This window comes from Malurus melanocephalus, unplaced genomic scaffold (genome assembly GCF_030028575.1).
Source record: "Malurus melanocephalus ecotype Western Australia unplaced genomic scaffold, MMel_1.1 scaffold_1, whole genome shotgun sequence".
Taxonomy (NCBI): Eukaryota; Metazoa; Chordata; class Aves; order Passeriformes; family Maluridae; genus Malurus; species Malurus melanocephalus.
In genome coordinates this window covers 2,974,663-2,999,374 of record NW_026623233.1, presented here as the reverse complement: position 1 = coordinate 2,999,374, position 24,712 = coordinate 2,974,663, and the positions used below count along the sequence as shown (strand labels likewise).

General features: G+C 41.3%; 1 protein-coding gene across 4 annotated transcripts in view; it reads left to right on the top strand.

Annotated features, from left to right (window-relative positions):
- The first annotated feature begins 699 nt into the window (after window positions 1-699).
- TBL1X (transducin beta like 1 X-linked) overlaps window positions 700-24,712 on the top strand; it is a 188,694-nt gene continuing 164,681 nt past the window's right edge. For 2 of the 4 annotated variants that reach the window (XM_057389783.1, XM_057389792.1), the window contains exon 1: window positions 700-1,226. The gene's annotated coding sequence lies outside the window, so the exon portion shown is untranslated. Of the gene's footprint in view, window positions 1,227-1,814; window positions 1,839-15,818; window positions 15,926-24,712 lie in introns of those variants that run through there. The other 2 variants (XM_057389800.1, XM_057389808.1) reach the window with 2 other exon arrangements.

The following is a 24,712-nucleotide window of genomic DNA, read 5'->3' as shown; positions in this document are numbered from 1 at the left end:
GCCGCCGGGTGACCCGCCAGGCGCAAAAAAMCGGGAGCCGAGCGGGGGAGGGGAAGCACATGGAGCCGCGTTGCATCATCCGCCCGGGGGTGGGGGGGACACGGACGGGACACGGGGACACGCGTGGGACGGGCGCGCTGGAGGCTGAAGAGCCGCAGCGTTACTGCCCATCGGTGCCGCGCCCCATCGAGGAGCAATAAAGCCCGTTTGTGCTGATTCACAGCCCGCCCCCCGGGCCGCTGACCTGGCACCGCCGCCCGCCCCGGACCGGGGCAGCAGTGGCGGCGCGGGGAGCGCTCCCGCAGCGCCACCCGGGCTGTCCCGGGCTGTCCCGGGCACCGCGACCGGCCCGCGCCGCTGCGCGGGACGAGCGCCCGCGTCCCAGGCACCGGAGCGCGGCCCGCGGTGCCCTGCGCGGCCACAACCGCCCCAACAGCCCGAGCGCGGCCGCGGGGGCCGAACGTGCGGGGGGACACAGGGTGGCCGCGGGCACCGCGTGTGCCCCCCGCGCCGGGCCGGCACCAGGGAACGCGGCGCTGCCCGGCGGGCGGGGGAGGGGGAGGGCAGGGCTGCCCTCCGTTTGTGTGCCCGCGTGTGCCTGGTTTGTCACCGGTTTCAGTTGCGGGGGGGGTGTCAAAGCACAACATAACCACAGGCGGGGCGAGGGCCAGCGGCACYCCGGGGCACCACCGGGGGCGTCGGCGCCTCCTCGAGTTGCGCGTCCCGGTGTGCGGGACTGACCCAGGTGGGGGAGGGCGCGGCCGGTTCGCCCCCCACCCACGCCGGCCCTCCCGGTGCGCCCCCTCCCCCGCGGTCCCCTCCCTCGCTCCCGCCCGGTGGCGGCGGCGGCCCCGGGCGCGGCTGTGGCTCCCCCTCGGCGCTGCTCCCGCCGCCGCCGCGCGTCCGYACCGGCCCCGCCAGCCCCCCCTCACCGCCATTCCGCCCCAAAACTTTCCGTTTCCCCCTTCCCACTCTCCGGGACTTCCTTGTGCCGCCCGTGCGCGCGGAGGGGGGGGAGGAGGCGTGTGCGGCGGCGGCGGCGGCGAGGGGGGATTCGCAGCCTCCTGGCAGGCTGGCCGGGACCCCGGGGGAAGAGGAGTTGCACCATGCGCGGCAAGTGAGGGAAAGTCTCCGCCAGCAGCAGCGCCGCCGCCCCCCGCAGAAGTTGGGGCTCTCCCCGCCCGCGGGAGCGGGAGCTGTGCCTTTAACGCCCGCTGCGCCGCGAGGTGAGTTCCCGAGGCGGATTATTCATCCCGGGGACCCTGTTGTGGTTTCTTTTGCCCCCGTCTTTTTTTTTAAATTTTTTTTTTTTTTTTTAAATTTCCCTTTTTCTTACGTTTGTCCTTCCCGGCGCAGCCCCCCGAGCCCAGCCCAGCCCGGGGCCCGCTGCCCCCCGGCGTCCCCTCTGCAGCCTGACCCGCCCGAGGGGGGAGGGGGTCGCTCAGCTGCCGCTTGTTATGACCAAGTTTTTTGAAGCCGGACGTTTTGGGGTYTGTTTGGGGGTTTTGGGGGTGTTTTCTTAGGGCCGAGGTGATGTGTGTGTGGGGGGCTGCCGTGCCTGTGGTGGGTGTTTTGCAGCTGCCCCCGGGCAGAGCGACTCCGGAGTGTGGGGGAGGGGAGTGGGGCAGTTTCTCCCTACTTCTGAGACAGTATTTTAATGTATGGGGGATTTGTTTAAAAAATACATGCTGGGGGGGGGAGAGAAATGCGAGGTATTCAAGCTCCAGTGTGGAGTTTGCAGAGCCTGGGTGGGGGAGGGGATCCCATTCATCGCCAGGGCTTGAATCAGCAGCGGGCGGAGGGGCCGGTCGCTCCCCTACATCGAAGTTTACTTCCAAGTAGGTAAACAAGTTCGCCCCTCGCCCCCCAGCCCGTGCCCAGCCCCCCGGGGCCGCGCTGCCCTCGGCCCCGCTCCCAGCGCCGGCGGGGCGGGGGTGCGGGGAGCCCCTCGGGGCCGGAGCTGCGGGGCCGCCGACCTGTTGCACGTCCCGGGCCGGCGTGCCCAGCCCCGGTGCGGCGGGGCCCTGCCCCCCGGCTGTCAGCGGCCCGGCCACGGTCCCCATTTTGTGCTGCGGGCTCCGTCTCGGCGGTGGGGCTGATAGATGGGTTCGGTGCGCGGCCGAATATTGGTGTGGTGTGATGTAAAGCGAACGACCCTTGACCTATTTAATGATACGTTGTTGGGTTCTCGGGCAGGCATCCTGCGCGGCGCAACAAGGGGCAAAAACACCAAGCCACACCCTAAAAGTTGGGCTCGCATATTAATTCCTCAAAGTCGGCATTTAGGCGGAATAAAGGCTTCCCTTTATGTGTTGCCTTAACATGCCTGTTTGGTGCTCTCCACGAGGATTCGTACCGCGTTTCTCCCTTCCTGACGCACRAGCTTTGGAGTGTGGCTGTGGATGTGTGCGGTGGGGGAGGGGAGGCGGGCTGTTCGGCGGGGCTCACCCACCGCCTCCTCCAAAAATAATAAAATAGTGCAGCATCATGTGTCAGAAACCTGAAATATTCCSTTGAAAAGAGTGATGATTTGAAATAAAATAGAGTGTAAAATTAAAATTTCAAGAGTAGTGTTTTAGGCTAATAGTATGAAAACAAATATGTTGTGCCAGAGGGAGATCTGCTCGTAGGTAATAAATAAAAGGTCTTTACTCTTGACAAATATCTTATCTTTTTTTCCTTAACCCATTTATTAGTGATCTTTTAGCCGAGACTACTGGTGTGGCATGTATGAGGTTTAACATCATATACCTTGTGTGCATGTGACTGCACATGCTGGGTTTTTTAGGCCTCTCCCTGTCCTGCAGTCAGTATTCTGTCATGTACAGAGACACTGGGCAGGTTTTGAACTAAATATATTCATTTTGTGATAGCAAATGTTGTTGGCAAAGCGAGCAGRATTTGTCCTAGTGTGTGTTTTGGCATTGTTTTGTTTGTTTGTTTTTTTTTAACAATTACAGATAATAATTGCAACATCTGAACGACAGCAATAGTAAAACAGGGAAGMTTTCCCACAGAAGATTTGTAGAGGGGGTGGGAGGAAAAAGGAAAGCAAGAGGGGGAGGATGCTATCACATTAAAAATGCGATAAACCTCTCTTGTGCTACATGTAATAATGGTAWAAATAGTGTAGGTTTGAGCAGAGCTGCTGTAGTCGTCTCACTGTTTAACACCTTCAATGAGCTATGCAATAGCCATGGGCAGGGCAGCCCTGGATGTGCAGACAGCCTGGGGAATGAGATGCTGGAGAGCAGTGCCATGGAAAGGGCCCTGGGGGTCCTGGTSGATGGCAGCTGAACACGAGTCAGCAGTGCCCTGGCAGCCAGGAGGGACAACCCTGTCCTGGGGGACATCAGGGACAGCATCGCCAGCCGGGCAAGGGAGGGGATTGTCCTGCTCTGCTGCACTGGGGCAGCCTCACCTCCAGGGCTGGGGACACTTCTGGGTGCCACAATGTACAAAAGACGTTCAGCTACTGGATAACATCCAAAGGAGGAYCGTAAAGGTGTGAAGGGCCTTGAGAGAAATCCRTATGATGAGTCACTGAGGTCACTTGTTCAGATTAGAGGACACTGAGTGGAGACCTCACTGCAGTCACAGCTTCATCGTGAGGGGAAGAGGAGGGGCAGGCACTGATCTCTGCTCTCTGGTGATCAGTGACAGCACCCGAGGGAATGGACTGAAGCTGTGTCCGAGCAAGTTTAGGATGGATGTTAGGAAAGGGCTCTCCACTCCAGTTGAGCACTGGAAAAGGCTCCCCAGGGCAGTGGTCACAGCACCAAGCCTGRCACAGCGCAAGAAGCATTCGGACAATGCCTTTGGGCACATGGTGTGGCTCTTGGGGATGGTCCTGTTCAGGGCCAGGGGTTGGACTTGGTGATTCCTGTGGGCCTCTTCCAACTCAGTGCATTCTATGATTTTAAATTTGTTTTTTTCTCCCCCTAAAATGCAAAAATGTATCTCAGAGGCAAAGAGAATTAAAAATGAGACATACATCTATACAGTGGCAACTGCGCAACTGTCTAGGTCTCTTAGGACATAAAAATCCCCTCTGCAGATAAGTTATCATCTGAATACATTCTCTGCCCTTCCCCCACCCAGTTGAGTAAGATGACTCCAGTGTTCTCTGCTATGTCACTGCTCTGAGCTATGATGCTGTTCTTTTTTTTTTTTTTTTTTTTTTTTTTTTTTTTTTTTTTCTTTTTTTTTTTTTTTTTTTTTTTTTTTTTTTGAATGTTTGCAAATACTCTCCGAAGTAGGTATCTAAAGAGTAAATATAAGTTAAAACATTGCTAGGGAAGGGGCACCTGGAATTGTCAGATTTCTGTTCCACCAGTTTTCACGGAATCATATAATATGCTGAGTTGGAAGGGACCCACCAGGATTATCAGGTCCAGCTCCTGATAGGGCGGCCCCAAGAATTCCACCATGTCTTGAACCAGTGCTGTGGTCACATAGTGCTGTGACCTCTTCCCTGGGGGGCCTGTTCCAGTGCTCAGCCACCCTTTGGGTAATAAAAACTTTACCTGATATCTAAACTAAACCTCCCCCGACTCATTTTCGTGCTGTTTTGGTTGTGTCATTGATTTTTGGATGGGCTTTTACCATTTTTGTGATGATGGGGGCCAGAAATAGACCTGCTGTCCACGTACTATGTCTAATGTGCCAAGGCTCCTGGAAGAGCCTCCTGAATGGAGAGTCCTCCTCGGGCCACAGCAGCTGTGAGAGGCCKATCATCCCTTTGCTTGGAAGGAGCAGAGAGGAATGTCTCTCAGTGTGGATGGGATCTTATTTCTCAGTAGCTTAGTTAGCAGTGCGATACGCTTAGGATTTAGCGATGTGCTGGATTTGGTTTATTGTGGAGATGAGGCTGGAAAAGCCATTCCAGGTTTTAGGTTTAGGTTGCCAGGCGATTGCCGCAGGTAGCGSGGTCAGTGCGTGCTTCAGTGCTGTTAGCTCTCACTGTTTGCTGCTGCCAAGAATCCAGAGTTAGAATTCATGCTGTATTAAACTGATGTTGTTTGTGTTTTAGTAGTGCCAAGGGGCCCCCATTCAAATCAGGGCCATTTGGGGAATATTGTAGACGGCGGTTCTCACCCTGAACAGGTTGTAATGTGAGTAAGTGAGGGAGACAAAAAGCCAGGAGGGTAAATGCTGGAAAAAACTGACTCAGGGGAACAGCAGCTGATTGTGGTGCCTTATCTGCAGGACCACGGTGTGATCTCAGCTGGTAGGAGAGAGGAGAGTTGTTAACACCTGGCAGCACTGCTGCTGGTAAATCTGTCTGCTCTGCCCAAGGAGGGGTGGGCGTCATAACGTGATCCATATCCTGGATTCTCTTTACTATGCTCTTTTAATTCCTAGTATTTTAGATTATGTACATCAGCCTGCCTGTAAAGTGATCCAGGTTTTGTAACTCTTGGGACAGCTTCTTTTTTTCATAATCTTCATTATGAGGCAAGATGGAAGTAATTTTGTAAACTCTTTTTTCAGCTGCTAAATTAAAACTCCACTCCCTCTTCCCCTCCCTCATCTTGCCTATTTTTAGTTAGGAGGAAATAGCTGACCTCTTTACAGCAAGAACCCAGACCCCCTGGGTGCCATTTATAGTTTTCTACCAAATGGCCTACTTGGACAAGTTGGTTGAAATTAAACAAAAACATTGGTACTACGGCTGTATGTAGGAATAGCAGCCTTCCTGTCAGTACAAAATCTGTCATTTTAGTGATACTGAAACAAGCTTACAAAGATGAAAAATGGGATTTAGATTATTTTTCTTTTCTTCAGTAGACAAGAGAATATTTTAAAGACTTTTTTTGTTGTTGTTGCTCTCTGGTCATTAGTATCATGGAATTTCGTTTAAGGATGACTGTTTTACAATCACAGGAAGTCCCCCAATGTTGGGGCTGGGTAAAAGCTAGAAGAAGTAAAGGAATGGTGTACATAAGGAAAACATCATAGTTTCTAACCAGTTTTCTTTTTGTGTAGAGATTTTGTCCTAGACAGAGATTTTTCTCCTGGTAGAGATTTATGAATTGCAGTTACTAACGTTTAGTAATTCCAAAGAAATATAAAATTKCTTCTGCTGCTTTAACTGAAAGCAAGTTTAACTCCACAAGGGGTTTGTGACAGTTTTTAAAGGCCTTTCASAGGCCTTTCTCACTGCTTTTCTTGAGCCACTTTTCTAAACATTTGTATTTAGTTTAAGTGATACTAAAAATACTGGGGTGTAGCAACAGTTACTGCATTTCTTCATTTGTTGTTTGAGAAGAGAAGAATATATTGCCTCTGTTGTCTTCTGTTCTGGTCCAGCCACCAGTCTCTTTCTGTACTTTGGCTTACGAGCATGACTACAGCTTGAGGTGGGGTATGTTTTATGAAATGGCTTCCATCTTTTTAACCCTGTCAGCTTTATGCAATAAAAGGGGCATCATGATGTTTAACCCCATTTCTGGACCACCTTTATTGGTAGTATGGACAACTAATATGTGTCTGCTTGTGCTGTTTAAATTGGAGTGTGTGTAAAGAGTCATAATTTTGTGTGAAGTTACAATGGAAATTTATGCCAAGARCCCTGTGGTGTTCATGCAGTACAAAATCATGATGTTAGTACTGTAGTATGAAGAAACAATTATTTTAATGTTTTAGCTGAGTGCACTGCATAACTACATTTTGGCTTCGGTGTTGAATCTTACTCATTTGCTAGGCAAAGTTACACAGCACACTGAACATGTGGATGAACAGTGCCATGATGCATGGGTGATGCAACTTGTGGCCTTTTCTGAACAGATGAGTAGTACCAATAATATCTAATAACTGCTCATATATATATGTGCTCATCAAAATACTCTTACCTAATTAAGTGGTGAGTTTTACTGAMCCTTTGCTGTTGGAAGGTGAAATAAGGTTTTTTAAAGACCAGTGTTCTTCATTAGTATGTAGCAGTTGAGCTGTGCATCACTCCTGCCATTTGAAATGTGATTGCATTTGCTAACCTCAGTTTCATTTAAGCTGCTAATTCTTAGTTACAGTTTAACTTCTTACTATTATGTAGAGTCATTAGAATGTGTTAATGTTATATAAAATCATAATTTTATTAAATTAAAAAGTGCAGTAACATCTGTTATGATTTTATGGGTTTTTTTGGTATTGAAATACAACTTTCCCATACCTCAAATAAATTACTGATAGAGCAAAGAAGCAACATTTTTCCCTTAGGCATTAAAATTACTTGGAAAATATCCTTTGAYATTATCTTCAAGAAAACAAAGAGGATTTTACTTTGGTGGATAGATTCCCTTTGTCATTCTGCAGCATAATGCATTTGTTGTACTCCTTTTTGAAAGCCGCAAACTGCACTGGATGTACAGCTTTGGCTTTTGCTATATTTTGCTGTGTAGCACCATCAGCTCTTCATTAATCCTCTGCCATTGAATGGAGACTGCAGAATATTCTCTAGTTCAAGAGTGAAGCCAACTATTTATGATTTATATTTCCAAATCAAATAGTTATGTTACAGAGACCCTGTTGAAAGGGAGCKGTTTCACTGTGATTAACACGAATACAGCTGTTGTTGTGTTTCATGCTTAGAAGTGTCCACTGCTGAGTTTGTGTTAATTTGAACACAACCCTGTAGCCTACAGCAAAATGATTGGAAAGATGTTCTTCCAAAAGAATTGACCCTCACAGTGTGCAGTTAATAAATACATGAGATTTTTATAAAGTGAAGTAAAAATACGCATTTTTTTCTTCCTTTTTTTTGTAAACTCTTGCATGTTRGTAACAGAATGAATTGTTACAACAACACATTAGTTTCAGTGTCATTTAGCAGCTACAAGTTGCTTRTTCACTCTACCAATGGTTTTATGTTGCTGCTGGCAGAGGATATGTGCGTGTCCAGAGACCCMTTAGTATTAAGACTTGTGTTAGCACATGGTCTCAGCTGGGATTGTAGAACAGGAATCAGTTTTGCAAATATTAATTGTTTAAGATGAACTACACTAATTGCAGTGCCTGAGTGTATGCATGTACCTGGATAGCCTTAAGGTAGCCCAAAAGTAGTTTTGGAGAAAAAAAGGTGTCACCCTGAGGTCAGAGAGTGGTGATGGAGTACAGTGGATTGGCTCTCACACCCTGAACTAGGATATGCTCAGGTCAGCAGCACCTGAGGTGGTACAGAGCCAGGAAAATGACTGTAGGACTGGCCAGGCTGGATGTCAGGTTTTGGGACAAGACAGAGGTGCAGCACCCTTTAATTACATGCTTGATGAGATGTGGCGAGGTCAGGAGTGCATCCTGTGCTTGTACATCTGACTGAGCCTGGTGAGACCAGGAGGCGACAACTGCGGCTGAGACATGCATTCCAACTTCAGAATTATGTTAYCTTCATTTTTTCCTTCTTTTTTAAAAAATTCTGTTTAGTTTTTGGTTTCTGTTAAAAGTGAATTTTAAACCCTCATCTTGACAGAGAGATTAAGGCAAAATTGCCCTCCTCCATAGCATTCTCCACASATAGGGTGGAGCTTTGCTGACGAGCTAGGACAGGGAATCCAAGCACAGAGAGTRCCAGTTCATATTGTGGGGATTAGTTTCCAAGGATATTTATCTGTTGCTTTTTACAGTCACAAAACAAACTTAACCCTTTTCATGCCTAGTTTACATGCACACATGGGTTAGACCTCTCGGAATTTGGATATGGAATTGATTGAAACACATAAAATGTTTTCTAAATATTTCAGAAGCTATTGGTAATGCTGCTAAATATATGGACTCAAATCTCTCTCCTTGTAGCTTAACTTTCCCTTTTTTTTTTTTTTTTTTTTTTTTTTTTTTTTTTTTTTTTTTTTTTTTTTTTTTTTTTTTTTTTTTTTTTTTTTTTTTTTTTCAGTTGTTGACTTTAAACTAAAATACTGTAATCTGGGAGACACAGATAAAAGGCACGCCTGAGGATTATTTTAATGAGGAAAACACCTTCCATCCTATGCCAGTTCTCAAAAAATTAAAGTAAGGAGCAGAAGCAAGTACATTTTTAGTAACATTACATGGTGTTCACAAGACATTTTCTATCATTCTGTGAAAAATATTTAAGGTTTCTTTATTTTCATTTTGACTACTACTGGGTTTGTTTGGGTTGCTGATGTTGTAACTCAATAACAATGCTAATTTGTATTTGGAGGAATCTCRTTTTGTRCTAAAAAACCCAAACACTCTCAGCTCTGATAGTTCTGCTAGTATCAATAAGTGCCTTACATAATCAGTTAATTTAAATGAGCCAATTAGTTTAAAATTAGTGTATGACAGTGTATCATAAAAATTCATCCGGCTTTATACTCACAAGATTTTATGTGCTTGGAAAAAAAACGTGAAGCTGAAAGGGTGGCCCTGAATAGAATATTAGAGTGGAAGGAAAGAACCTCTTTATTACATACAGCTCAAATTTACTAAAGCATTAACATAATGGTTTCCCTCGCTGCTGATGAATGAAAATTACTTTTCTGGGAGACGACCATCCTGTCTTTACTACCTAGTCTGGTAGTGCTGGGTAGAGGTTAGGTAAAAAGTAGYGTGTAGTTTAAGCCCTGTTGGGCAGTTTTCAAGGGACAGGAAGAAGAATGGGAGTAGGCTACCTCAGAAGCTAGGTTTTGCTGGTTTTAACCTGCTGGCCATCAAGAGGCCAASGAAATTTTTTTAGGAATTTTCTGACCTGTTTTTTCTTTCTTTTTCTTGGCTAAGATGACGTGTTCAAAACATTTATTCCTGTGCATTTTTTTAGTGTTATGATGGTAGTACGTGTGAAATGTGGATACTTTATAAAATGTTATTTTGTGGTTACAACAACAGCTTTTTGTGTGTGCCCGGTTTTTCTAGTGTTTTATGTATTTTTATATATTTGTTCCTCACTGTGGATTAAGTCTTTGTTTTTGTTTTTTTTTTGTTTAGACAAAACAATAAATTCTTCATGGTATTTACTGTATTACCAATAGCATATATCTTCAGTTTAAAAAGCAATTGAAACATGGAAGGGTTCTGTGTTCTCTAATTACATGTTAAATACAATTATCCATTGTCAGTTTGATCATGTGCACTRAATGGTGGCTTTGTAGATAAGATTTGTTGTGCACAGCAGGTGTTTATGTACATGGAGTCCAGTGTGAAGGAAATTTAATTTCCTCTTACTAAAAATAATATTGTAACCTGTATCTTCTACCTATTTAAAAAGTGCTCAGGTAATTGCAGTGGATGATTTTGTAGTTGTTTGCTCCTGTACTCATTTTSCCATTTTTCCTTTTTTTTWAAGTAAATTTGTATATATATGTATGGAAAAAAAAAATCTGTTCCTTTAACAACCTCACAAGGCAATTGATAGGGCACACCTTTCCACAGCTGGGTAAATCATTTACATTCAACTTACAGTGGAATGTTRCCTGCCTACCATCCCACAGAACTACTGTGAAGACTTTATTAATGACTGCTCTTGAAGAATTTTAAAGAGCAAAACACATTGTCAATTWATTTTGTTGCTAGATTATTAAAACATGAATGTAGAGCTCTACTTACTAAAGCATAATCCCATTTTTCCATCATCTTATAAATTTGGATAGCAAAGTATCAAAAGAAAATGTTGGAAAAAAATTTTTTAGCTCCCTTTCATTGTTCAGTTTAGAGTTAGAAGTAAGGATTGCTTTAATTTGTTAATCTTCTGTTAATCTGTAAGTTAGTTTCCTGGCTAAGAGCTGGGCTTAGGGTATTAGTTTGCCTCAGAACAAGCCTTTGTTGTTTTTGGTTTTTTTCACCCTTTTTGTAATTGCTTTTAAACTTGTAATTACCTCCACTCAAAGCAAAAAAACTGTTGGGGTTTCTAGTGGAATTCTAGACGTTTCATTTTAATGGATATTTACTGTGCTCCGATGTTTTTCTTTTCAGCCTGCTCCAACATACCCRGGTAACTCCAGTAAGGATGGAGCTGGGGATACATTTGTGTTCTGAACATTCAACAAATCCTGTTACAGCTATGGCCTGATGTTGCAAAGCTGTGTTTGGCTTGTGCAGGAGATTTCTAGGATCAGGCCTTATATGATGGCAGCATAGATTCTTGACTGATTAAGTAAAYCCTTTTTTAAAGCAACAGATGATGTGTGTGATTTTCGCTTCAGTCTCAACAGGCAGTGTTCCTGCAACGGAAGAAGGATTGGGGTGTCCCTCTCCTTTCCCCTAGCCCATAACCACAAAAGTAGTTCTTTTTGTATGGCATAACTTTTGCGATCTATTTTGAATGCTGGTCCTATCTGAATTTTCTTGGTGTTCTYGGAAGTTTCTGTAGATGACAGAAGTAAAGCTGAGATTTAGAGCTTGGTTTCTTCAAAATGTGCAGGAGCTATGTTGGCTATGTCAAAATTAACTGCATTTTATATTAATATAAAAATTAATATTTTGCAGTATAAAGTGTAAGACTTTGTTGCAAACACACACATTGAAAAGTGACCAGCACAGGTGCACGATTGTAACCTGTAACCTTTTCCAGTCAAGAGCCCTTAGTTTTTCAGGTGATGCCCCATCAAGAGGTTTAACAAACTCTAGCAGTGACTGGAGGATGGAGCAGTGTCAGGAGGTCTCACTGCCTGTCCAGGTCATGGGCAGTCTCMGAACTGTTCTGCCATATGTGACCTACCACATACAAAGCCCAACACCTCAGGACTGGCACTGGATGCTTGTCTTGTATAAGGGCTGCAAGCAGCACAGCTTCTCTRGAGAGGATATATCAACTTTTTATTTTTATTTACTGGTTTTCWCTGGAGTGGTTGCTCTCTGTTTGACTGCAGCAGATAAGGAAAATTACACAGAAGAATCATTACATTTATTTTTCTAACCTTAAATATAAATTTTCTAAATTTTTCATTTGATGACTTAAACATCCTACACATAGTTGTCTTAAGTAAAATATACAACTATTTATGCTATTAGCATTGTCTTAATTGTTATTTTTGTCTTTGGAAGTACATATGGTACATTCTGGTGTCTCAAGTGGAGCCAATGTCTTGCCAGCCTATTTAACGTGCTAACGTATGTGAGAAAGTGTGCCCTGTGGCCTGAAACATAATTTATGTATTTGCCAGTTGCCTCAGTCTTTTAATTTCTGTTTGTATGTGTCACATTTGCTTAGGTTGAGTTCGTTATTGATTTCAACTGTTTGCAAATAGTCTACTGACAGARCGTTTGCTTGTGTCTCCTTTGAGCCAGCATTTTACCCTCGTTACTCTATGGATGTGTTCTTTTGACTGTTCACCAGATGCGTTCATAAAACCGGTAAAATTAATGGAAAGAAAAGTGAGAGAGCTGTGTGAGTGACCTGTTATTTGTAAACAACATTATGAAACTGCCTTTCAGCGTTTGACTAGACTATACTACATTTATTTCCCCCCACCCCAGGTCTTTCCTTTGTGTTAATTCGGGCTTTACAAGCTTCCCATCATACACAGCCATTTTCTCAGTAGTTTTTTATYTTTTTTCTTAGTACATTGTGGTTTGATTTTGGTTTGTTTTTGATTTGGTTTTGAAGACTAAAGTTACTAGGTTAGTGACAAGAGCAATACTTATCAGTTCTGTAGTTTCAAATTATGGCTTGCAAGCTACTGGGGTGCACAGGACTGTTTTTATAGAGAGCTGTGGGGTTAAAAAAAAAGTCTTGTCATTGTTCAGTTTTAATGTGCAAGGTACCTTTATTGGTCTGCAAATTTAAAGAGTTAAAGAAATGTTCTAATTATATTGTAACCTTCTTTGGGATGTGATGATATCTGTTTTYATGACTTACTGCTTTGTGGGTGTATATATCATTATGCAAGTAATAATCCTTATTTTCACATAAGGTAGTTTTTACCAGCATTAAATTTTGGCATCAGTTTGGTTACATTGTATAGGTATTTATGAAAATATCCCTTATCTTATGTAGGACTGTGAACTGTGTTTTCTATGATAGACTAAGGATCTGGCTGCTCCTTAATTGCACAAAGCATAATCTGTAGAGGAAGCATTTGTATTCCCTTAGTTTGTGTTTATCAGGTCTGTCATATAGGAAGCCTGCTCAACTGATTTTTTTTTTTTTTTTTTTTTTTTGGGGGTTTTTTTTTTTTTTTTTTTTGTTTTTTTTTTTTTTTTTTTTTTTTTTTTGGGGGGGGGTGTCTTATGCAGTACTGGTTTTGTTTTTAGACTACAGCTATTTATATGGCAACATCTCATTTTCAGTAAATCCAAGTTCTTGCATCCTAAAATGTCAAGAATTTTGTTACTTGATGTTACTACATTTGTGTTCTCTCTTTTGCTTGAGAGCAGCACTCCTTGCTAATGTTAGGAGGGGTGAAGTAGAGGAGGTGTGTATGGAGAGAGTGGGGGTGGGAAGTAAAACAGGCTCTGGCTGTTTACACATTCCAGGCAACCATAGATCTGCTCTCTTTGAGGCCTGAAATATTTTCCTTTTCACTATCAGTCTTGCAGATCTGGGGTATTTGGGCACACTGCCAATAAAAGTAAATAGCAATGTGTTAATCTTTTAGATTGAAATGTAATAAACTGTATTTTACCTTTTTGTGTGTGTGCATAAGAAGAAAAGATTAACTGCACTTTATAATTAGAATATGACATTTCTAGAAATATTGAAAGCCAGGACTATTACTATAATTTCTTCAAGAATTGCCTATAAAAGGACAAAGTAAATTTGACTCCTTCCTTCTTGGTAGTTTATTCCAAAGGGAAAGTTGCATAATCAAAATATTTTTGCTAACTAGATTTTCTATTTTCAGCATGATAACCATTGGCTCAAGGAGCTGAGGATGAGTCCCTCTTTCTCATTTCCATGTAATGTGTATATATATGCATTTTTTTCATTTTGTGGTAGTCCTAATCTGTTTTGTAGTCTTTCATTTGATCGTTCTGGTTTCCAGCACTTGTATTTCAGAGTTCTGATGAAATCAGATGCAGAGAGGCATSCACCTGCATGTGTTGGGTTTTTTTCCTTCCAGTATTGGAAATTATTTCCTGCAGCCTGTACTAAAATAGACTGAGCAGGCAAACAGATGAATAATGATTTCTTCCAGGTTCTGCATAATGTAATGAACAGACCTTCTGTTTATTATTATTTATTATCAATATTTGTATACATGCCATTTCCTTCCCTCAAGCTTGCTTTCTTRAGTTTTTTAAAGCTTTATGCTATGTGTGAAATTATTGGTTTATTTTAAGTGATGCAGTAATGCCACTTGCTTTGTCACTTGGACTTGACATGGCTCAACTTCTCATAAATGCTTTCCAAACAAAATATGTTGCCCTCCAGAAATATTACCATATAATTATGACACACACGAAAAAGGCAGTCCCACTGAGATAACAGCTGTTACCTTCAGTCTTAAGACCATTCTAGCACATACAGTGCAAAAGGTAATTCAGACCACACAGTTGGGGCTTTTTCCAAAGGCAGCCAGTTGCTTAAAACTCTCTTGCATAGCTGTGTCTGCCAGTTAATCTRCATTTAGAAGCATTAAACTGCTTTTGGAAAAGATATGGGCTTCTTCAGCTAGGCCACCAACATATTGGATAAACTGGTAATATCTCTCTTGACTGTGTTTTTAGGAAAAAAGTGCTGCTCTCATCCTGTAGTGACCTGGATCTAGCCAGAGGTTTTTTGGGGTTGTTGTCAGGCGAGATCAGACTGCTGAGCTTAACCTAAATGGAAGTAAACATGAACATGACCTGCACTCATTATTTCTGTGCTTTTRTGACAGATACTCAAGACTGTTTGAACAGTGGCTATGGCTCATGCTGATTATGTTGTTAATAATTTGTGTCTGTAGCATGTGTACTAGCTGGGTGCTTTAGAAACCAGCATTTTTGAATATAGATAGCTAAATAAGTGGCTTGTTTATCCTTGGRTAGGTACAGCTCCATTTGAAGTCAGAGGAATTGGCTGCTTAGTGCCTGGATAAGTAATTTGTCTTAGTACAGGGGTGCATCATAACATCCTGACAACAAAAGTTCACCTCTATCTTTTTGCCCTAAGTTAAAAAAGTGTAATGTTAAAAAATAATTTAAAGAAGAAGATCCTACCAAGTGATTACTACSAGTCCCTATATAGATGGGATTTTTTCCCATCTGCATGTGTTTCTTGAAAGGGAAGATTTTGATGCTGATCCTCGGCAGCAACTTCTCACATTTAATACATGGGTGGCTATGCAGGTGGTRCATGGTTTGTRTAGAGGTTAGAGGGTTTCTCTTGTAAATTCGTRACAAGTTTGTTTAYCRTATGTGTTTAATTTTATTTAATGTAATATTTGATGYAGTGAGATGTACTATTACTGTAGTAGTGATTCTRTTTAATATTTGTTGCAAATATTTCYRAACTGAAAAAAMGTGMGAACTTCTTTTGTGATGGAATTAGTTGGAACTGGGAATCTTGTTCTTCTTTAAATAAACAGAAACACTAAAGAAACAATATGATATATACTGACCTAATAAAAAAAAAGACCCAAATGCTTCTCAAAATTAGATAGATTTACTTATTAATTATGTGTATAAATACCTAGAAATTAGCAGTATCAAATTGATGAACTGTATTATGTAAGAATTACATGCAAATTGCACTGGCTTGGAGGTTTCTTTTTTCTCTGTAGATTTGAAGTGTCATTAAGCTGGTTGAGAACTTAGTGTAAGGTATTTATTGGAAGAAATTTGACGTGAAGTACAAAACATAGTGTACTGTTCCTGTCCACAGTGGAGTTTAGGACCTATAACATATTAGCTTAGACCTCTCTTTTTTTTGTCTTATTGTTTAGGTTGAGAATCTTATCCTGTGTGAAGCATACTCTAGGCTGTTGAAATATTGACCATTAATTTCAAGCCACAGAAGCTATGAAATCAAAATTTGGACCTACATTTAAAGGTTTGATTATCATCCTTTTTTGCCAGTAACAAGTCCTTGACAGCCAAAATCAATATAACAAATTTGCGTTGTTGACCTAGCAAAACAGTTGGGTTAATTGTTCAATGCTATAGATACAACCTAATAGCTTTCTCTAGAATTATTATTTAGTACCTTTTTTTGATTCACTAAATTTCTTAGAAATCTGAGTTACCACTCTGGCTGATGCAGTAAAAAACCCTAGTCACAGGGGCATGTTGCCTATAATGGAAAGTGACTGTTAAAGTACTTAATTTGTTTCTTAAGCTCTRGCAACTGGAAACATAAGAACACTCAGCAAGCTATTGTTTCAAGAGAACTTTCATGAGGAAATTTTAAGAAGTAAAAGAAAAGGACCACAATCTGGGCCTTGCAGGAGGAACCCTCACCTAACTGRCAGATTTTTGTAGGTTTTACGCAGTTGTTGTTTCCAAAAGGTTTCTCTCACCATTGGTTTCACAGTTTTTGAACCTGATAGTTTCAAAGTCTATTCTCAGCTAGGCTGCTTCCTGTGATAAGTGGTGTTTGGTGAGGTGTTCATGTGTGCCAGATCATGCTGCTGAGAAATAAATTATTTTGATCCTGCAACTCCTGCTTCACATATTACATTTTATATTCCTTTTGGGGAAGATGGAGCAAGAGAGATAGAGTGGAGCAGACAAACAGTTCTGATATGATGTGGTTTTATTGGCAAGAGAGGCATGCTTGTCAGCTTTCCCCCAGGTTTGACCTCCCTGATTTTTATCCATGGTAGGTCTGGTTGAAGCTGTAGCAAAACAGGAGCTTAAAGAGATTGATCTCTTGAAGGTAAGAATTTACACAGCACCAGTCTCAGCTTTTAATTGAGAATTGGCCTTTCGGAAAAAGAAATTGGTTCTGCAAGCGTTAATATATTGTCATATATTGTTGTGTTAATGAATCTTTAAAAAAAAAAACCCATGAGAATAAAGCAGAACAAAATAAAATTTTAAGAAAAGCCCCAACAAAACAACACCACCACCTCCCAAAAACCAAACCAACTGAACAAAAAAAGCCCCCAAACAAATAAAAAACCTAATCCACAACATCCCTCAGCAAAATAAAATTAAGCAGATGACAGACTTGTTAACTGAGCACTGATGGGTTGCCTTAGGACATAGGTGCTTACATTTTGAATTAATTCTCAATTGTCAATTTGATGTGTGTGGGAGGTAAAGTGAACTTTTCATGAAAAACATTCCCTTAAAAACAGTTTCTATTCGTGGTTTTTCGGGTACACTTAGGTGTATGTTTGGGGAGAAGCAAATGACATTAGTATTTTTACATCTTCTAAATCAAAGAGTTGCCTCATGTATCTAAAGCAACACCGTCTTTAGATAATATCCAGTTTTTTGGCTGATGGACAAATATACTTAATTTTCCAGTAAAAAAAAAGTTTTCTTATTTTAAAAAAACTGTAATTTTGTCATTATAATTGCAAGTGCGTTAATTAAAATGAGAAAACAGTATTTATATAAAGGAGCTGATTATGCCTGATGGTATAAGATCAGAATTAGGCTAAAATTTTGATGTTGTCCATTTTGCTTTCTTGTGTAGACATATATGTCTTTATTGCAGTTGTTTCTGCAATAGTTTGCAGACTGTTTTGGCTGTTGTATGATTGCCAATACTGTACAGGTTGACACTGATCTAAAAAGGAGCTGTGTTTATAGCCACGAACTGATCTTTTTGCCAGTTATAAATATGTCTTTTTCCTCCTTGAAATTACTTCAGTGTCGAAGTTAACTTAATAAAGCCATTTCCCCCTTAATATGTAGACTTCTTAAACATTAAAACCAAAGTGCTGTTAGCTGTATTTTGATAAATTGAGGTGTTCAAGSCTGGGTTGAATGGGACTCTGAGCAACCTGGTCTAGTGGGATGTCTGTCTATTTCCATGGCAGGGGGATTGGAATGAGATGACCTTTAAGGTCCCTTCCAACCCAAACCATTCTATTATTCTGTGAATATGTTGCAGTAGAATTTTAAATAGTTTGGCTTAAAAAAAAAAACAAAAAAACAAAACCAGAAGGGAGACCTTCTGCAAATGTATTTACGTACTTAATATTTCTGTGAAATATATGTCTTTCCTGTTGGCCAGGCATTTCTTTGATATAGGATGTGGCTGTAGGTGTTCAGTATTTATGTCTGCGCTTGACTGCATACACARTAGTTTCACAGGAATGAACAGCAGCACTTGTGTGCAGAATGCTTTGTGTGTGTGTGTATKTTTAGGACTTGACCTTAGTTTATAATTCCTAAGAATTTCCTGTGTGGAGTTGAAATGTTTTAAAACCTACCTTATTTTTACCGCGCAGATTTTAGAAACAGTACCTGATAACTAAAAGCTTTCAATGGGCAGTGAACACTTACTTGTTGGGCCTTCTGGTTCGTCTTTGTGGTTCACATTTAATATTTGGGTACCCCAGCCCCTCTCAGTGAAGGCTGGGTGGAGGAAAGTGTGACTGCTGCCCACAGTGCTCTTAGGGAAGAGCAAGTCTGCGAGGCTTCCGTGTAAATAACACAGCATTTAATAACTCYCTTAATTGCTCATGAAACATACCTGTGTAGAACTATGCTTTGAAATTTTCTTTCAAGTTATCTCTATATCTCCAGTCTGAATTTTATATCTACCAGCAATGCAGACACATTCTGCAACTAAAAGCAAAAAGTGTGCATTTCAAACATTGTCTAGTCACAGTTAGTTCCTCCTGTTAAAATCCTTAGAGAAGTTAGTGCTCCCTTCTGAGATGAAGGAGGCCTATCACCAAAGGAATTGAATAAATTGTAGTGGTATTCAAAGGGAAGAATGAAAAGACAGATGTGGGGATTGCAGATGAAGCTTTAGTCAGATGAAGGAAACAGTTGTAAATATGCAGTCTGGTTCATAATGTAGGAAAAGGGGAACTCATGAAGTTCCCAGACAGTGTATATGCAGAGTTTGAGTAGTTTATAAATGTTTGAGGTGATTTTTCCCTGTTGCATGAAACAGCATTTTTCAAAGGCTTTCTGTCTAAGGCAGGCACTAGGCTTTGTTTACCCAGCCATTTTGAGAAACAATGTGGATGTCTTTTGTATAGTCAAAGGACCTAGTTTGCCATATTTTCCAGAACTGCTGTGAGGTCATCCTGTGGGGCTGTGTCTGCCATGTGTCCCCAATGCTGGGGACCAGCATCCTGCCCTGGCAGGCTCTGCGCTCGGGCTGTCAGGGTCACTGCTTGGTGCCGTGGCTGGCTCCTCAGGCGTGTTACTGCTCACAGTTCTCCTCTGACCCAGGTCTGGCATCTTCTGGGACAGTGTAACAYGTGTCATGGTGCCACCATGCCTCTCCCCAGAAAACATCAGAAAGAAAACTTTGTCATGGGTGTTTATTGTGGCAAAACACATCAGTCAGAGACCTTCTGGGAAGCCAGCGAGGAAGGTTTACAGCAGCAGCATGAGGCAGCAAAGCCAAATTTGCCTGGTACAGCACAATATGGCTGTTGAAATATTACTGTCAAATTGCTTCTTGTTGGAGGGCAAGAAGGCTGGGGTTGGGGGAGACTGAGCTGGGGATGGATTGCAGCTGTTCCTGGGTGCTAGGGGCTGTACGATGTGCTGTCCTCCTCTCCTGCCCGCTGGCAAGGGCTGTCCATCATCTGCAGCTACTGTTTGATGCAATTAGTTTTTATTGACCAAGACAACCTTAATAGGTTTCATTTATGTACCTTGGTTTTATTGCAGTTTAGCCTCTGAATACCCATGAGGCTCCTAAAATGACAAAGATTCTATTAATTAGAAGCTAAGGATTGTAAGCTTTAAAACAATACATACTTTMCACATTTTAAAATACCTGTATGTATTTAAAAATACATTTTCACTAAAAATGTTTCGATAAGTYATAGCTGATTGCTCATAAGTGATAGCTGATAGTGATAAAAAAGAAACCTATGTAATTTCGATTTTTTTCTTCCCTTTTTATCTCTTGCATATTTGAGACACTGTTGTCACATTCAGTGTTGTAGTCCTCCAAGGACTGTTTTTCCCTTCTAGTCTGTTGGATGTTTTACCCCATAGTGAGGGTCTTTTTTAAATAGTAAGAATAATATTAAATCATTTTCAAATCCATAAAAGCAAGCATAAGAATTACAACTGATTTAATCTGTGAAACTATTCTATCCCGCTTATTTGAAATTGAGCGGATTTCACACTGATGGCATCTCTTAAAATGGAGTGAAAAGGAGAAAGAAGAAATAGCAATAGCTAAGTGAAAGACCTTAAAGCTAAAAGCCTAATGTGTAATAGAGTATTTCTGTGCCATTTGTGCAAACAGCAACAAAATAAAGCAAGTATGTTGGACTAGAAGTTGAAGTCTTCTACTGTGAAATGGAAATTTATCTGGTATATTGTACTTTTAAAAATGTATTGTTTATTTTTCTGCTAATGAGTGCATGCCAGATTATTGTTTACCAGTTACCATTCTAGTACAAATCAGAACTGAAGTTGGCAGAACATAAAGGAAATTTCAAGACGGCTAAATATCATCATCCGGAGCTTCATTTACTGTATGTTTTTGTAACTTCAAAAGTATGATAGATCGAAGAACAGGCATATTAGTCACCAGCGCAATTCAGTTCAAATAACTCTTTATTTTTATGAATTCGTCCTGCTTAAGAATTGATTAAAATCTCAGTATTGCTGCCTTTAAAATTAAAAAGCCAATTGTCTGTTAAGAATAGAGCTGCTTAGACTGGAATAGCAGTACTTGTCTGTAACTAGGAAGTGCATATAAAGCACCATGCTTTTCCCTTGCCGAGTGGCTTGCCTGGCCCTGGTGCTGTGCAGTGTTATGTTACTGAGGTGTTTTGCTCTGCTGACAGGTATAGCCATTTCACTGCATCTTAACTTGCACTGCCCGAGTGTTAGAGTATGAAAAGGTTGAGAGGAAAAAGAAACTGAAATATATGTATCGTGGGCACATTAACAGGTACAGCTAGAGTGACTTCTGCCTGATTTCAGCGCTTGTCAGCAGAAACCAGAGTTTGCATGGTGAAAACTAAAAGGTGGGTCAGCCCACAAACTTCTTTAGGGTAGCACAAGCGGCGTGGGAGCTCAGGGATCTTGAGTAGCTGTATGTCATCTGTCTGAGCATTACTGAGGTTTTCCTAAGAAACAAAATCCATAGTTTGCATTCAGAAAAACACAGAATATCTCAGTGAAGGGGCCCAGAATGGTCAAGTCTAACTCCCTGCTCCTCATACGACTGCCTTAAAGGAAACCATAGAAATTAAGAGCCTCATCCAAGATGCTTCTTCCAGCAGGCTTGGTGCTGTGACCATTTCCTTGGGGAGCCTTGTTCCAGTGCCCAGATACCCTCCAGGTGAAGAACCTTTTCCTAATGTGTAATTTGGCATTTTCTGTCTTTTCAGTCCTCCCAGAATAGAACACTTGGTCCTGTTAAACATCAGCCACATTCCACAGTGTTAATGTGCTCTCAAAGATAAGGAATTCCTACAGGTGTTGTAAGGATTAGCGGCTGAGGGGATAAAGGAGACCAAAGTCGTGCCACTCACTTGCAAAATGGGAAAAGCTCTTGGGTAGTTTGTGGTTTGTTTCATGGCGTAGCACTGACTGGCCAGGCAGCACATAGCGTAATCCTCTGGGTAATGGCAGGAGTTTGTGAGGCTCTTCAGCAGACCTGGYGTGTGGAAGTGTCAAAACCCGGATTCCTTTGGTTCTGCTGCTTATAGAACAACATATTTATTCGTTATGTGAGCTGCAGTTTGGYATGAACTTAATTCAAAGCCTGTTGCAAATGCCTATTTGCAGAGGGGGCATGAACTTACTCATTTTAAAAAACATTTTTGAGTGTAATTGTGAAATGCAGATAAAGTTATAAATCCATCAGCAAACTGACTATTTTAAGGCCATCCAGTCATGTTTCCAGAGATTAGATTTTTACAAATGTGATATTTTTAGMTGGATGAAAACGAGCATATACCACATGCCAGAGGTATGAAGCAGCTTTGTAAGCTGTAAGTTTAAAATCTTCTGTTTACAGTATGATGTTTTAAAATGTCACACTGTACAGTATTTGTCAAATGGTATATACCATTATAGTGTAGCAAAATTCTAATTGCAAAATCATCGTATAAATTTAGTGTTTATCAAGCAACTGGAGAATTTATGCTGTTAATTAAGATGCTGGTAGTTAATTTCTGTAACATTTGCAGAAGGACTTTGTGTGACTATGCTGTGTAGACAAGTTTGTATAAATTTATTTTGAGATATTGGTGTGATGTGCAATACATGAAGGCTACTTTATTTTTAGACCACATTTTCACCCTCTCCCACAATAGGAATGTGGATTTTCTTTACATTTTAAAATTGGTTATTTTTGATTATTGCCCAGCTGACATTTCAAAATATAGTTTATATATAACAAAATGCTTACCTCTGTCAATATGTACATTTCTTGAAATCARTTGTGGTATGGTTCTCATCCAGGCTGGTCCTAGGAGGGCAAGCTGCAGAGCATCAAACAGCATCATCAGCAGCTCAAGAGAGGCGATTTGCCTGCTGTGTTTTAGTGTTGGTTCAGCCTTTCCTTGARCATTGTGTGCTGTTTTCGGCTCAAAATTTAACAAGGACGTGAAAGTCCTTGAATGTGTCCAGAGGAGGGCAACAAATGTGGTGAAAAGGGCTGGAAGGCATATCCTGAGTGGMGCAACTGAGGACTTTGGGCTTATCTCCTTGGAGAGAAGGAGATTGGGAAGCAATCTCATTGCTCTTTACAGCTTTCTGAGGAGGAAAAATGGAGTGGAAGGTGCTGATCTCTTCTCCCTTGAATTCGGTGACAGGCTGTGTGGGAATGTCTCAGCTGCACCRGACTAAGTTTAGACTGGGCATTAGGAAGCATTACTTTCCCAAGAGRGTGGTCAAACACTGGAACAGGCTCCTAGAGTGTCGGTCTGACAGTCCTTAAGAGGCATTTGGACAGTGCCCTTAAAATATGCTTTACCTCTTGGTCAGCCCTCAACTGCCCAACTAGTGGGACTGGGGAAAGTTATAGGTCCCTTCTGACTGAAAGCTATTTGTTCTATTCTGTTCCATTCTGTTCCATTCCATTTTATCCTTTAGCTGTGAAGCTCCTGTTATTTTTATTAGTAGRCCCGTAGAGCTTAGTGTCTCAAATCAGGCTGAACGTTCATCRTGTAACCATGCAAAACAGAAGGAAGAAAGTACCCAGGCATTCATTTACATGTGGACTTGATAGAAAGCCTGCTCTGAGTGTGGGTTCAGGCATTTTTGAATGTCCCCTCTGGAGAGTCAAGTCAGTGTTTGTTGCAATCTGTTCTCCATACTGTTTTCCAGGCATAAGAAGATTATTCTCCAGTAATGATGTCCAGTAATGAGTGTAAAAACCAGTGTCACAGCCCAGTACCACCTGTGTAGGTGGAGCTGTTCTACTAAAAGTGCTGCCATGTTTATTTAAATTTTTTTTATAATTATTTTGTAACCTGTTTAAGCCTTGGACCATTTATCTATCCCTCTCTGTAAGCCAGAAAGTATTAARTGGTTTGAACCACATTATATTAGATTATAAAACTCTCCTGTAATAATGAGGTGCTTATTCTTAGCAGTGGYTACATAAAATATAATAGATACAAATATGACTTTATGGAAAACAGGGAGAAAGAACTTGTGAAGTGACAGTAGAGTGGACAACTAAGCAGCTGTGTATATTCTGTTTTGGGCATAATAAACAGAGCATTCTGAAAGCATGCAGATTTCTATCAGAATATTTGCCATTTTTTTTTTATTCTGGAGAAAAGAGATTATATTGGTAACTGGAAGACAACTCAAGAGAAAAATTGGTTATTCAGGGTTACCAGGTTCATGCTCMCCATGTCTGATGATGATTTTTCCTGGACTGACATATTCAGGGTGTGATCAGTGCTTGCKTTTGTTTTCTCATTATGCTCAGCTTTAATTACCTGTATTTAGAATGAAATCCCATGAAACTGGAAAGCACTTACGTTACTTTGCACTGTTTTTGAAATGCTACACCCACAATAAGTCATTTCCCTCTTGCTAGTTATAGCTGTAAAGAAGTGGTGCTTTAACAGAGGGACCTCACTGTGTGGTTGGAAGAGAYGAGGTACATGGATGGAATGGTTAAAACCTGAAAGCCTCCCTTCACTTGCCTTTGCTCTATCCATTCTACTGAGAAATTATTAACAGGTGCTGAAGGCACAAGTGCCGCCTGGCCCTGAACTCTCAAAGCACAAAGGAAAGATCAAACGTATTTCTTTTTTTTAATCTTTTTTTTTTTCAATTTTTTTTTAATAAAAGGAAACCACTGGATTTGGAATTTGTTGTGAGTGAGGACTGATCTGACAATACATACCAAATTTTCAGTGACAGTGAAATGTAACTGTAATATGTAATAACCACCTCAACTGTTGTTTTTCAATCTGTTTTTCATGTCCTACCACAGGGAGGACACTAGCAGAATGARGAAGGATCAAGAAAACTATTTTAAACAAACATTGAAACACTGTTGAGAGAGGTATGGCTGGGGTTATTACACTCAGAAAGAGATACAGACACTTCTAAAAAAAGTAATATTGTTTTCGCCTCCTTTTTTGCTTCGTATCACTGCTCATCCCATCCTCCACATCATGTTTGTTAGCCTGCAGATTTTGAAAAGATAACATTTGCTTTCTCTCCATATCAAGATCTCAATCCCATTTGCGTTGACATTTTAGCT